The sequence below is a fragment of the Zootoca vivipara genome, chromosome 15 (assembly GCF_963506605.1).
Source record: "Zootoca vivipara chromosome 15, rZooViv1.1, whole genome shotgun sequence".
NCBI classification, from domain to species: domain Eukaryota; kingdom Metazoa; phylum Chordata; class Lepidosauria; order Squamata; family Lacertidae; genus Zootoca; species Zootoca vivipara.
In genome coordinates this window covers 20,171,589-20,184,493 of record NC_083290.1, presented here as the reverse complement: position 1 = coordinate 20,184,493, position 12,905 = coordinate 20,171,589, and the positions used below count along the sequence as shown (strand labels likewise).

The following is a 12,905-nucleotide window of genomic DNA, read 5'->3' as shown; positions in this document are numbered from 1 at the left end:
CCTACAGAGCTTGGGTTCAGGCTATCCGAAGGACCATTATCTCCCTAGATGAGCCTGCTCAGACTTTGAGAACTTTTGGGGAAGCCTCTCTCTTACCCTCACCACCTTTATAAGCAAGTTTGGTGGTTATTGGTGGTTTTTCCTAGATGGCGGAACTCCCTCCTATGGGATGTTCAGCTGGCCCCTTCTTTGCTTTGCTGTTCCCAGCAGGTGAAGAAGACCTGTTTGTTCCAACAGTAATTGACTGTCATGGCAGGAGGACTGTCATGGTCTTCTCAGGGTGAGTGTTGTGTTCTCTCTCTCTCTCTCTCTCTCTCTCTCTCTCTCTCTCTCTCTCTCTCTCTCTGTGTGTGTGTGTGTGTGTGTGAAATGGTTTTAGTCTTTCAGTGCCATATTTAATAGGGTTACTGATTTAATTGTGGGTATATGTATAGATGGATAGTGGTTTTAGTTTTATCTGTTTTAATTTATGCTGTGAGCCCGATTGGGTGCACTGGGGAAAAGGATGAGATATAAAATAAGTAAAAAATATAAATGAGCTTTCAGTAGCACACCTTGCACACACTTGAAAAGTACCTCCAGGTATCTTCCCCATACACACATAGAGGTTTTTGGGAAATTCACCTCCTATTTCTCCATATCTTTCTCTCCATATCTTTCTGCATGGTACCATGCAGGCTAATGGAACAGTGTTGTTCCTTTACTTTAGATAGGGAGAACTGCAAGGAGGAAGGATATGGCCCACCCCTGTTCAGCGCCAGGGTGTCTTCTCTCAACCTGCCATTTCACCCTTGCTCTGCCCTCATACAAGCTAATGAAGCAAAATTCTTCTATTGGTTTGGACCTGTGGGAGTATGGTACCTTTCATGAGTGAAGTTTGTGATAGTGATTCTTCTCCAGCTCAGATTTCAATGTAACTGGGTGGGGGTGGGGGTGAAGAGAGGGGTTGAAATGCTTGCCTCTCTTTTAGCAAGTCTCCAAAGTTCTTTGATGAGCCTAGTTTGGAAGAAGTTTGCTGCCATCTCTAGTAAATGGGGTACCTGGATGTGTGCATGAGAAGGGTCAATTGAAACCTTGAGCCAGTCAATATCTTTCAGCATGAAATAGTGACGTACAGCCTTCTTCAACCTGGTGCCCTCTAGATGTCCTGGACAACAACTCCCATCAGCTCCAGTCAGCACATCCATAGCTTCCTTTAACAGGCACCTCTGGGTCCTCTGAAAAACAGTTTGACAACCACAGCAGCACAGCAAAGTCAGGCCTTTCTTATTCTGCTGGAACCCAGTCCCATTCCATTCAGAATGTATATTGCTCCCTTCAGACCTGGCAGGTTTTGGTTAGCTTTCATCATGAATAAGCTGTCTGCAGTTCCACGCTGAGCTGCTGGCTCTTTTTACATGAGACTGGAGGATTGTCTTATGCACCCCAATGCACATTTTTAAATGTCTGCTGGGATGTATTGAAAAGCTGCTGTCTGGCAATGGACTACATTTCTCACCTATTGTCTGGAATACAGCCAACAGGGATTAATTTCCTTAGAAGATCTCCCCCCCCCCTTATTTTAAGAAGAAGAGGAATATTATGGATTATTGTCTGGATTGTTTAGAGGACTTGAGCACCAGGAGGAACAAAAGAAAGAGAAAGAGACTGAAATCCATAAACTGAGCTGGATGGGTGGGAGACAGCGGTTTGAGTTGGAACAGTGGGAATGGGAAATTAGTCCCTCTTTGGCATCTGAGAAGCAGTAATCTATGACTCCCCCCCCTTTCATGGGTTTCAAATCATAAATGTTGGAGATTATGGAGTTATGCTACCCCCAAGCCAATACTTATCTATACAATCTTTAGAACACATCTGAAGACAGCCCTGTACAGGGGAAGCTTTTTAATGTTTTACTATGTTTTTATATATGTTGGAAACTGCTCAGAGTGAGTGGGGCAACCCACTCAGATGGGCAGGCTATAAATGTTGTTGTTGTTGTTGTTGTTGTTGTTGTTGTTGCTGTTGCTGTTGCTGTTGCTGTTGCTGTTGCTGTTGCTGTTGTTGTTAAATAACGGTAAAGGTAAAGGGACCCCTGACCGTTAGGTCCAGTTGCGGACGACTCTGGGGTTGCGGTGCTCATCTCGCTTTATTGGCCAAGGGAGCCGGCATACAGCTTCCGGGTCATGTGGCCAGCATGACTAAGCCGCTTCTGGTGAACCAGAGCAGCGCACGGAAACATGGAAACTACTTGCACTTTGATGTGCTTTCGAACTGCTAGGTTGGCAGGAGCTGGGACCGAGCAACAGGAGCTCACCCCTTCACAGGGATTCAAACCACTGACCTTCTGATCGGCAAGCCCTAGGCTCTGTGGTTTAGACCACAGCGCCGCCCATGTCCTTAAAGTTAAATAGGACTTCCCTATTTTCATCAGAGAAATGTGGAAGGGTATGTGGAAATGTGGAAGGGTATCTAGCTGTAGTGCTAGATATCTTGGCCTTTCCCCCTCCCCTCCTGAGATAATTTAGAGGCAGTGGTGGCTGATGCCTTTTAGGGAATGGTGGGCAGAAGGCAGGGAGTCTACTGACAGGTGGAGCCAGAGCCCATGAGAGGCAAAGCCAATTAATTCTTGTTTTGGCCTCATCCTTTCCCTTGTTGAATTCTATGAAGGCATCACATCATTTACTTCTTCACACAGGAGGCAGTGACGGCCACCAACTTGGGTGGCTTTAAAAAGGATTAGACAAATTCATGGAGGAGGAGAGGGTTACCAGTGGCTACCAGCCATGATGGCTACTGCCTGCCTTCATAGTCAGAGGCAACAATGTTTCTGAAGACCAGCTCTTGTGCTTGGATCCTGCTTGTGGGTTTCCCTTTGGGGCATCAGGTTGGCTACTGTGAGGGCAGGATCCTGGACTAGATGGGCCATGGGCCTGATCCAGCAGGCTCACCTTATGAGGTTAAGGAAGAGGAAGCCAACAGCCAGTGCCTCCCCTTAAAGGATGAGCTGATAAGACCGTCTTCTTCCCAGGCTGCTTAGGACTTCCAATAGCCAGCCCATGAACCATACTCGAAAAAGCACTTGAAGTATCTGCACATGATACAATAAGGCAGCCCTCACCAATCTGGTATCCTCCTGGTGTTCTGGGCTACAGCTCCCATCAGCCTCAGCCAGCACAGTCAAGCTGTGGGGCTAATGGTAGTTGCAGCCCAGATTGTCTGAAAAGTGATAGGTTGGCAGAAGCTAGAACAACGGGGCCATGTACCATTTGAAGCTTTAGCGCCAGCATTCTGCACAAACTGGAAGTTTTTGAGTGGTCTTCAAGGGAAGCCCCACTCAGATCATGCTATAGGAGTCCAATCAAGATATAACATGAGCATGTAAGACCAAAGTCTGCATTGAACAATGCACTTCTTTGCAGCTCCACTGCAGCTATAAGGGTAAACATTATATATCAAGTTTCTAGTTAAGAGGGGAATCATTTTCTGGAGGCTTTTCTGCTTTATGACCCTGGACTTCAACCCACCCCTCCATTTTCATCTCCTGCCCCCACCCACCACCCATAAAATAAAACTGTCCTTTACTCGGCACGGAAGGGAACCTTATTAACCTGAAATATATTCTGGACGGGCAACCTGGGAGCCTTTAATAACATTTTAGTCTGCTGTCTCAGTGCTTAACGCCACAGCATTTTAAACATGTTTTTTTGGCTCAGGCTCCTTCCTGAAGTGCTTTTTAACAATATTTTAGCAGCCTAAGCTGTCTCAGGCGGCCAACGAACACTTGTTGCTGGAAATAACGTTTTCCTTGGTAACATCTCTGCATCATTGTGACATGTTTAACTTTTAAAAAATTGTTTTGTATGTGGCTTGTTTTTTAAATTGGAACCAGAAGATAAATTTTCAGATAAGGGGGCGTTGCTGGAACCTGGTTCCCTCCTCCCTCTCTTTCCCCCATTCCATCCCAGAATAAGCAGTGTGGAATAATCTGAGTGAAGCAACCAATGAGTGTTGGGAAGCAGCTTTTTTATATTTTTTTAACCTGCTTTAATTGCTTTTTGCCAGGGCCGGGGATATTTATGGGTTCGGAGATTGCCAAGTTATTTATTAGATGGAGGATCTGGGGATAGACTAATATAAATCACTTAGGCCTGTATTGAATATACCAGACACTCAGTAATTTAAAAAGCTTTAATAAAAATGCTAAAATATGAGACTTGTCTTTGGCTGTAATGAGACTCAGTTATCATGTTTTTATCAGCGATTTTAGGTCGTATTATTTTATATTTTACACAAAGCAATGGGAACGTGGGCAGGGCCTTCTAAAGCAACCCAGCCATAACCTTGATTCTTAATCAGCGAAGGAAGACATAAGTTCTGGCTTGTGAGCATTGGAGGATTTTGACACATGCTTGCGTGTGCATACATGTACACACACACACACACACACACACACACACACACACACACACACACACACCAGTAGCATTAACAAACGCATATCTTCCAGCATGTCACAGAAGAAAACCGAGACATACTTGCAAAATGCAGGGATCAGTCCATTTTTTCACTGTTGCATATGATCCTTCCTAAGTCCTTTCCATCCTGTTACTGCATCACAGTCATACCTCGGGTTAAGTATGTTTCAGGTTGCGTACTTTCAGGTTAAGTATGCGGTGGACCGGGAAGCATAGCTGCCAAGTCTCCCGTTTTTTGCGGGAAACCCCTGTATTTTAAACAGTTTCCCGTTGGCAGCCCGGATTGGAAAAAAAAAATCCCGTAAATCCCCCGGATTTCTTACCTGCCAGGGAGGCTCCATTTTGGGTCCCGGCACCCGATTTCCGGTGTCCATACATGGGTAGTGCGGCACCGGAAGTCGCTTCTACCCATGTCCGGACATGCGTAGAAGCGACTTCCGGTGCCGCTCCGCCCATGCCTGGGCACCGAAAATCAGGTAGAGCAGCATCGGAAGTTGTGTCTACACATGTCCGGACATGGGTAGAAGCGACTTCCGGTGCCACGCCGCTGCTGATCCCGCATTCTTTGGCGGGAGACTTGGCAGCTATGCCCGGAAGTGTTTACTTCTGGGTTCTGCTGCATGTGCATGCACAAAAGCTTTTTGTGTGCTTCGCGTGTGCGCAGAAGTGCTCTATTGGTGCTATTGCCGCTTGGGTTAAGTACTTTTCGGGGTGCAAATGGCACCCCGGAACCAATTAATTACTGAACCCGAGGTACCACTGTACTCTCTATGTGTGCATTTTTACAAAAACAAAAATACATATATAAACACATGTGGGCATGTTTTCTCACTAAAAATTCACATTTGTGGATTTGTGGCCCACCCCCACCCCTCAAAATGCAGACTTTAAAACACATTTAATCTCAAATGTGTGGGTGTCCTTTGAGCCAAGAACTGCAGAAATTGGAGAAGTACAAAATACAAAGGGTGATTACTTTCTGCTTTGTGCATTAAGTAGTCCTGCAGGTGCAAACCACCTCAATTCAAACTGGAATTTGCAAATAACATTCTTGCAGCACCGCTACTTACCAATGACCTTGCCTCACTCCATCTCTGTGCACAGTGGGAACCCCTTGTCTGTTTGCTTTGCACAGTGTTCATAGACTATCTTCCACTAATTTTAAAACCAAGAGTTGGATTGTTTGTTGGGTTAAAGATATAATTCAGAGGTAGGGGACCTCAGACATGGGGGCTGAATGTGGGCTTCCAGGCCTCTTTGTATGGCCCCTGGGTCTGCCCCCCCCCCATGCAACACCCCACTTAGGCCTTGTTTTGCATCCTCCTTGAGTGCTTTTGCTTGGCTACAATGCACTCTTGACCTCTAGCAATGGTTTTTGATTGCCTGGGTGTTGGATAGAGTGTGAAGTGTGAATGTGGTATGTGGCCTTCATAAAGCTGTTCAGTATGGAATGCGCCCCCCTAGCTTAAAAATACCCCCCAACCAGTGTAAAGCAAGCATCCCAACTTGTGCCCTGGCTTTTCTCAGGCATCCTTTTATACAGCTCTAAAGCACATAGTAAGAATCTGAGACTTTGATCATGTTCACACCATATGTTCAAAGCACAGTCTTATCACTTTAAATTGTTACGGCTTTCCCCCAAAGAGTTATGGGATTTGTAGTGTTGTTGTTTTTTCAGAATGCTAAGAGGGGCTAGGAGACTTATCCACTTCCAGAAGTGTAGTTCCCAGAGTGGTTTAATTGTCAACCTCTCTTCAAAGGGAACACTGGGAAATGTAGTTCAGCAAAGGGAATGGGGTGTGTGTGTATATATATCATAATCTAAGATTACCAGATGCCCCAGTTTCCCGGGGACAGCCCCCAGATTTACAAATCAGTCCCCATACAAAATCCATTGAAGTTGAAAAATGTCCCCGGATTCATTGAAACAAATCTGGTAACCTTATCCCATGCATAGGCAAACTCAGCCCTCCAGATGTTTTGGGACTACAACTCCCATGGTCCCTAGCTAACAAGACCAGTGGTCAGAGGTGATGGGAATTGTAGTCCCAAAACATCTGGAGGGCTGAAGTTTGGGGATGCCTGCCTTATCCTAATCCGTCTCAGCACACTTAACAAACTACTGTACAACTTGCAGAATCATTTGGAGGAAGTCATGTTTAAAGTGGAATTGTAGGGCTTTCAATGAAAGTGGCCTTTAAGCCTTTCTTTTTTTAAAAAAACAAACAAACACTGTTCCAACCATCAACCATATTATATATCGAAAAATGCAACGTCAGTAAAGCGAAGTGGGATGTGGAGTTGTCATTGTGACAGATGCTCCTCCAGCCCATCTCTCCTGACCCAGCAGGCCAAACTCCTACTGAGCAAGGGTTGCTGACACACAGAGATGCTCGGATGGTGCTCAGGGCTCGCCTCCACCTTGCCTTGCAGCACTGGGAAGAGCAGGACTATGTGGGAGAAGGAAGAGGATGTGCATGGGTGGTTGCCTGGCAACAACCCATATCTGTTTTCATCAGTTTCTTCCCTCCCTCCCCTAGCTCTGGGCCATCATCACTGTGCCTGGATTTTGGATGAGACCAGGACAGCCAGATTCAGAGTTGGGGGGGGGGGCTTTGACACTCCCACAGGGGAGGGGAAGAGTGGCATGCTCACCTTGTTGCACAGGAATAGCACTTGGTACCCTCCCCAGCATTTCACAGAGAAACGTGCTTGCTAGCAGGACTATTTCAATGGTGATTATCTCAGCTTCTGTCCTGCTATTCCACGTTGCTGAAGGCTCTGTTTGTTAATTCAGCGTATTTTTAGCTCACCCTTCAATTTTGTTCGACAGCTGGGGTAGCTCAGTTGGTAGACAGTGAGACGCTCAATCTCGGTTGTGGGTTTGAGCCCCATGCTGGGCAAAAGATTCCTGCATCACAGGGGTTGGACTAGATCAGGCATCCCCAAACTTCGGCCCTCCAGATGTTTTGGACTACAATTCCCATCATCCCTGACCACTGGCCCTGTTAGCTAGGGATCACGGGAGTTGTAGGCCAAAACATCTGGAGGACTGCAGTTTGGGGATGCCTGGACTAGAGGATCCTCGTAGTCCCTTTCAACTCTATAGTTCTATGATTTCCAGGGCAGTTTATAATCTACCCCCCCACACAATGAATAAAACAACATGTAAATATGACAAGCTAACATAAAAGCAGCAAAGAACAGTCAGGAAGATTAAAATTGCACGTAAAAAAAAAACCTTAATGAAGTATACAGTTCTCTTCCCCTAGTGCTCAAAAGGCAATAAGTAGGGTAAGCAGCAGGGAAGACTCTTTGGTGATGGCCCCTGCTGGAGCCACACAAATTGATTTAAGATCTGTAGGAATGTGAAGTTGACTCTGCCTATCTTTTGCTTCCCTTCTCAACTTAATTATTTTCTTTATTTATTACATTTGTGTCCCGCTTTTCCTCCAAGGAGCTCAAGGTGCATAGCTGCCAAGTTTTCCCTTTTCTCGCGAGGAAGCCTATTCAGCATAAGGGAATTTCCCTTTAAAAAAGGGAGAACTTGGCAGCTATGTCAAGGTGACATTAATGGTTCTCCCTGTTTTATCCTCACAACAACCCTGAGGTAAGTTAGGTTGAGAGGCAGAGACTGGCCCAAGGTCACCCAGTGAGTTTCATGGATGGGTGGGGATTTGAACCCAAGCCTCCCAGGCCTTGAACCGACATGAGAGGACATTGTGGTTTTGTCTCCCCATCCCACTTCCCTGTACTCTGCTCTGCAGGTTATCATGATTATGTGGATTTAAACACCATGCGCTGATGTGGTCATGTTTGCACCATGATTTTGTACTTTGATTTAATCCATGTGCATATGCACTCATGCATATCAGTAACTAGCAATGATTTTTTTTTTTAAAAAAAGAGATGTGCCGCATTGCACATGTGTAGTGGTCTGAACACAGGGAATTAAAATAAAATAATTATTTAAAAAAAAACAGGAAAAGAGCTATTTGTTAACCCATTGGAGCTGATCTGCAAACAAATCCAGGCCATTCAGAACCCCCAAATTTGTGCCAGAGATTCAGATGGGAGTTTTGTGAGCAACCATGAGCAAAACCTGTGCACCTCGTGTGCATTCAATATGGGGAAAGCTGCGAACAAAGCTATGAATACGCATGCTGAGAGATGCTCGGGAAACAATCATTATAAACCACCGGAGCACAGCTTGAGTGGTTTGTGATGTCACTAGAATCATGGCGTGTATTTATATCCTTGCAATTCACAATAATTTGTTCTCATTCCCTATCATCTCCTTTCACAAAATACAACATAGGGGAGAAAAGCAATCATAAATAGAATGGGATCTGATCTGACATGACATGATATAATGTATTATCTAAGTGGGGGCATTCAGGAGGGGGAATTCAAGAGCTGCAGCCCATCAGCACAGGTACAGCTTGATGTGCCACAATACAAAGATGTTGCCTGCAATTTGCATTTTTTTCAGAGCTTTTGTCTCTACGTGTTATTATTTTGCTCACTGCAAAGAGCCGGATCTAGGGCACTACCCAGCTAAACAGATATGCTAGGGTAAGGGTCTCTGCTTGCATATTGGAGCTTCCCCTGCCTCTCTTTTCTCCATGTGCCCCCTTTCCCCCTCCTTCCCCAGATCCGCTCTGGAGGGTTTGCGGGGGGGGGGGGGCAGGGACCCAGAACAAATGTAGGTGGGGGTGGGGGGGCATTTTCCAGCTAGAGGGCCACAATCCCTTCATAGCAACCTTCTAGGGGTCACATGCACTTAACACTTGCACATCTCTCTTTGTCCACCAGGCAATCGAGAAGCATTGTCAGCAGGGTTGCCAGACTCAATAGAGGACAGGACTTCTGTGCCTTTAATTGCCCTGCTCTCTTTTGAGTCTGGAAACCTTAAAGAGAAACCAGCAGACCCTTTTGTTTAATTTCCAAGCAAAGGGTCTGCTGGTTTCTCTTTAAGGTTTCCAGACTCAAAAGAGAGCAGGGCAATTAAAGACACAGAAGTCCTGTCCTCTATTGAGTCTGGCAACCCTAATTGCCAGAGTTCAAGAGCACATTCTAGCCAGTACGAAGAAGGAGGGTGCAAAGCAAGGCTGGTGTGGGTTGTGGTCTCAGGAGGCTCCCAACAGCCAGATAGAAGCCAGGAAATCTGCCCCCAGGTGTCAGGCTTCCCATTGCTGAATTATATATTTACGGTAACCTAATGATTTGGGAGTGGGAGAGGAGTTTCATCTGCAGGCAAAATTCCTTCTACTAGCAGGTTTATTTAGCTGCATACCATCCATAGATCTTCTACCAAAATCATAGTGACAGAAGGGGGCACACATCTAACCCACCATCTTTCCCTTTTGATTCTGGGGCTGATGCAATACTCAATACATCATCATAAAATTGCTGGGGGCCTAGTGAACCATCGTGTCCAGCTTCCTCTTTGCTGCAGGCAACCCAGACTCAGAGCACCCTCAGAAGACATCTGTCCAGCTTCTTGCTTTGGACTCCAAGACCCACCATCCCCAACATCAAGAGAGAAGCAAGAGAGAAGCATGTCGGCTACCGCTGGCCCAAACAAGAAACATGATTTAATTCATGGACGAAACATGCAGGAAACCTTTGGCTTCCCTTGACTCTTTTGAGTTAGAAAACCATCCAAAATCAACCCCTGACTTTTAAACTAAAGGCTGTCATGGGTCTCGTTGCTGCTGTTCTCTCAGGAACCTGTGTGTTTTGTTTAAGTTTTAGACAGATCTGTCTTGCAGTCCATACTTGAATTCCTTAGACATGGGGAGCATTAATTGTGTCTTTATTCCAGAATCAGTGCTCTGAGTCTGCATAAGGTAGTGTCTGTGTTTCTACTCTCTGTGCCACAGTCCTGATCCCTACATTCCTACATACAGGGTCGGCCCACCCATGAGGAGAGGTGGGGTTGCTGCCTCAGCTGGCAGGATTCACTGGGGTAGCAGATCCCAATGCCAATCTTTCTTCCCTTCCTTGTTCCTGATGTAGATCTTCCATCACCCCTTCCTCCCTGGTGGGGAGGGCAGCACAAGTTTTGGGTTCAGCTTAGGTGTCAAAATGTCTTGAGCCAGCCCTGCTTACATAGCACCAAGGAGGGGCTTACTGAGCCTACAAACTCATCCTTGGAACTTTGTCTACATAAATACAGTACCTCATGGCTACAACACAAGCCAAGTTTATGTGTCCACATCTGTGTTTGCTTAATATATTTCCTCGTCCCTCTCACCAATTGTTTTCTGTAACATCACCCCTAGCAAAGAGGTCTGGAGGACTTGAAAGCTGACCACACTTTGGTGTTATTTGGGTTGATTGCAAGAAATGCATTGCTTAACTGTGAACTTTGATAGTTTCTTGTTCTTGTGGACCAACACAGCCACATTTGCATGTAATGTACAGCCGATTAGCATCCTGGCTTCATTTGGAATTGTACACTGAGTCTATTCTCCTCCCGTCTAAGTAGAGGCAGTAGAATTAAGTGCAAAAAGTTGTTGAGTCATGCACCAGACCATTAGGTCTGCATGAGGATTGAGAGGTTGTTTACTTTTCTCTCTCTTTTTAGAAAACAGATACTATTTTCACTAATGTACAGTGGTACCTCTGGTTACGAACTTAATTCGTTTCAGAGGTCCGTTCTTAAGCTTAAACCGTTCTTATCCAGAAGCGCATTTTCGCTAATGGGGATTCCCGCTGCGTGTGCGCCTCTGGCGTGCAATTTCCGTTCGCATCCTGGGGCAAAGTTTGCAACCAGGAGCAGCTACTTCCAGGTTAGCAGAGTTCATAACCCAAAGTGTTTATAACCAGAAGCGTTCATAACCAGAGGTACCCACTGTATGCATTGGGGGGGGCATGCCTTATTTACTAGGGGAACTGCGCCACAAAATTTGGCGGACTGTGGATTTTGAAGGACAGCTGTCCTTTGGTTTGCATCTTGGCTCAGGAAATGTGAATTAGGTTGTTTCACTGTGAACTGAGTGAATTTCTCCCCTATCCCCGGGGTACCTAACATGGTACCCTCCAGATGTTGTGGCCTCAATCAGCACAAGATGATGGGAATTACATTCTTGTGGCATATGGAGGGCAGCATGTTGGCTACCCTTGCTCTGCGGAGTTGTGATACTCCTGTACGAAGGTGAAATCCAATAACTTGCATATCTTTAAAAAAGGGTCACACCTGAGATCCCCTCCCTAATCTTCCGCGCCAGGAGGTGGCTGCTATGGAGTGCTTTTGTCTGTGTCCCCTATCAGAGCTGGCTTGCTCTTCACCTTGCCTGTGGTGATGCTGGACTTTATCTTCCATGTCTGAACTTGTAATCCTGGATTATCTCCTTCATTTAAATATACACCTCAAACCTGTTCAGTCGTGCGGAGTTCTCGATGCGGCTCTCTCTCCATGGACTTTGGTTTCAGCCCGGAGGGGGACCCACCTTCCCCTTGAACAAGATTCTTATTCCTTTCTACGGCCGTCACCGATGTGAATGTGAGATACCAAGGACATAATAACTTCCATAGCAACCGACTGTGAATACACAAACAAGAGATTATGATTCAGGTGGGGAATAAACAGCGGAGACGCAGATGAATCCTTGAAGAACATGTTTTCGCGCCAGTGTCCTTTGTAATAAAGAACCAGTGAACAGAAATATAGGGGAAATGTAGATTCAAAACGGCTGAATCATTTCTCTCCATAGGTTGTTTTTCAGCTTTCCACAAGGCATCAGGTGTCCTTTAAATCTGCTGCACGCTATATTGCCAGGAGCAGACTTTCAACAGATTGAAAGCTAAAGTCTCGCCCCCCTTCCTTCCTTCCCCCCGAATCTTTCAAGATATTTTAAAATGCTCTTAATTCCTTCCTTCAAAAGGGAAGGTGTATGGTTGGGGTGGAGAAGAAGATACTGTAAAAGGAAAGGGTGAAAAGGAACTCAACTTTTAGAAGACATTCACATTGACAGCTGTGTGCTATTTTGTAGAACTGTATCACTGAATCTGTATAGAGTCTAGGTTGGGGGTTGGATAATCTGTCCCCTCCCAGATGCTCAGCCCCAGCTGTAAACTTGGAGTGGATAGAAGCAATGTTCACAGTTCTATGGATTGAGCATTGCTGAAGCCCCCCAAATATCACATATCCATGTGTTCCTGAGTCTTCGCAGCACATTTTCAGGCCTCTGGTGTTCATTGCCAACATCAAATAGACAGAGGGAGGGTTGGAATCTTAAATACAGAGGGAGTGTTGGATATCAGACACTTTGAATTTGTTTCCACCCAAAGGTCCAGTTAGACTATCCACTGTGGAGTTACCTGGTTGCTGGTGTGTCATGACGGGGCCTCCTGCATAGTGGCTCCCATTTGTGGAATGCCCTCCCTAGTGAAGTGTGTTTGTCTCCCGTGCTATTAATCTTTAGGGAGAATCCAAACACA

The 12,905-nt window shown here is 45.7% G+C and overlaps 1 protein-coding gene across 2 annotated transcripts in view; it reads left to right on the top strand.

Moving 5' to 3' along the window:
* Positions 1-12,905, top strand: part of OPCML (opioid binding protein/cell adhesion molecule like) — a 348,072-nt gene that overhangs the window by 257,722 nt on the left and 77,445 nt on the right. The window lies entirely within an intron of this gene.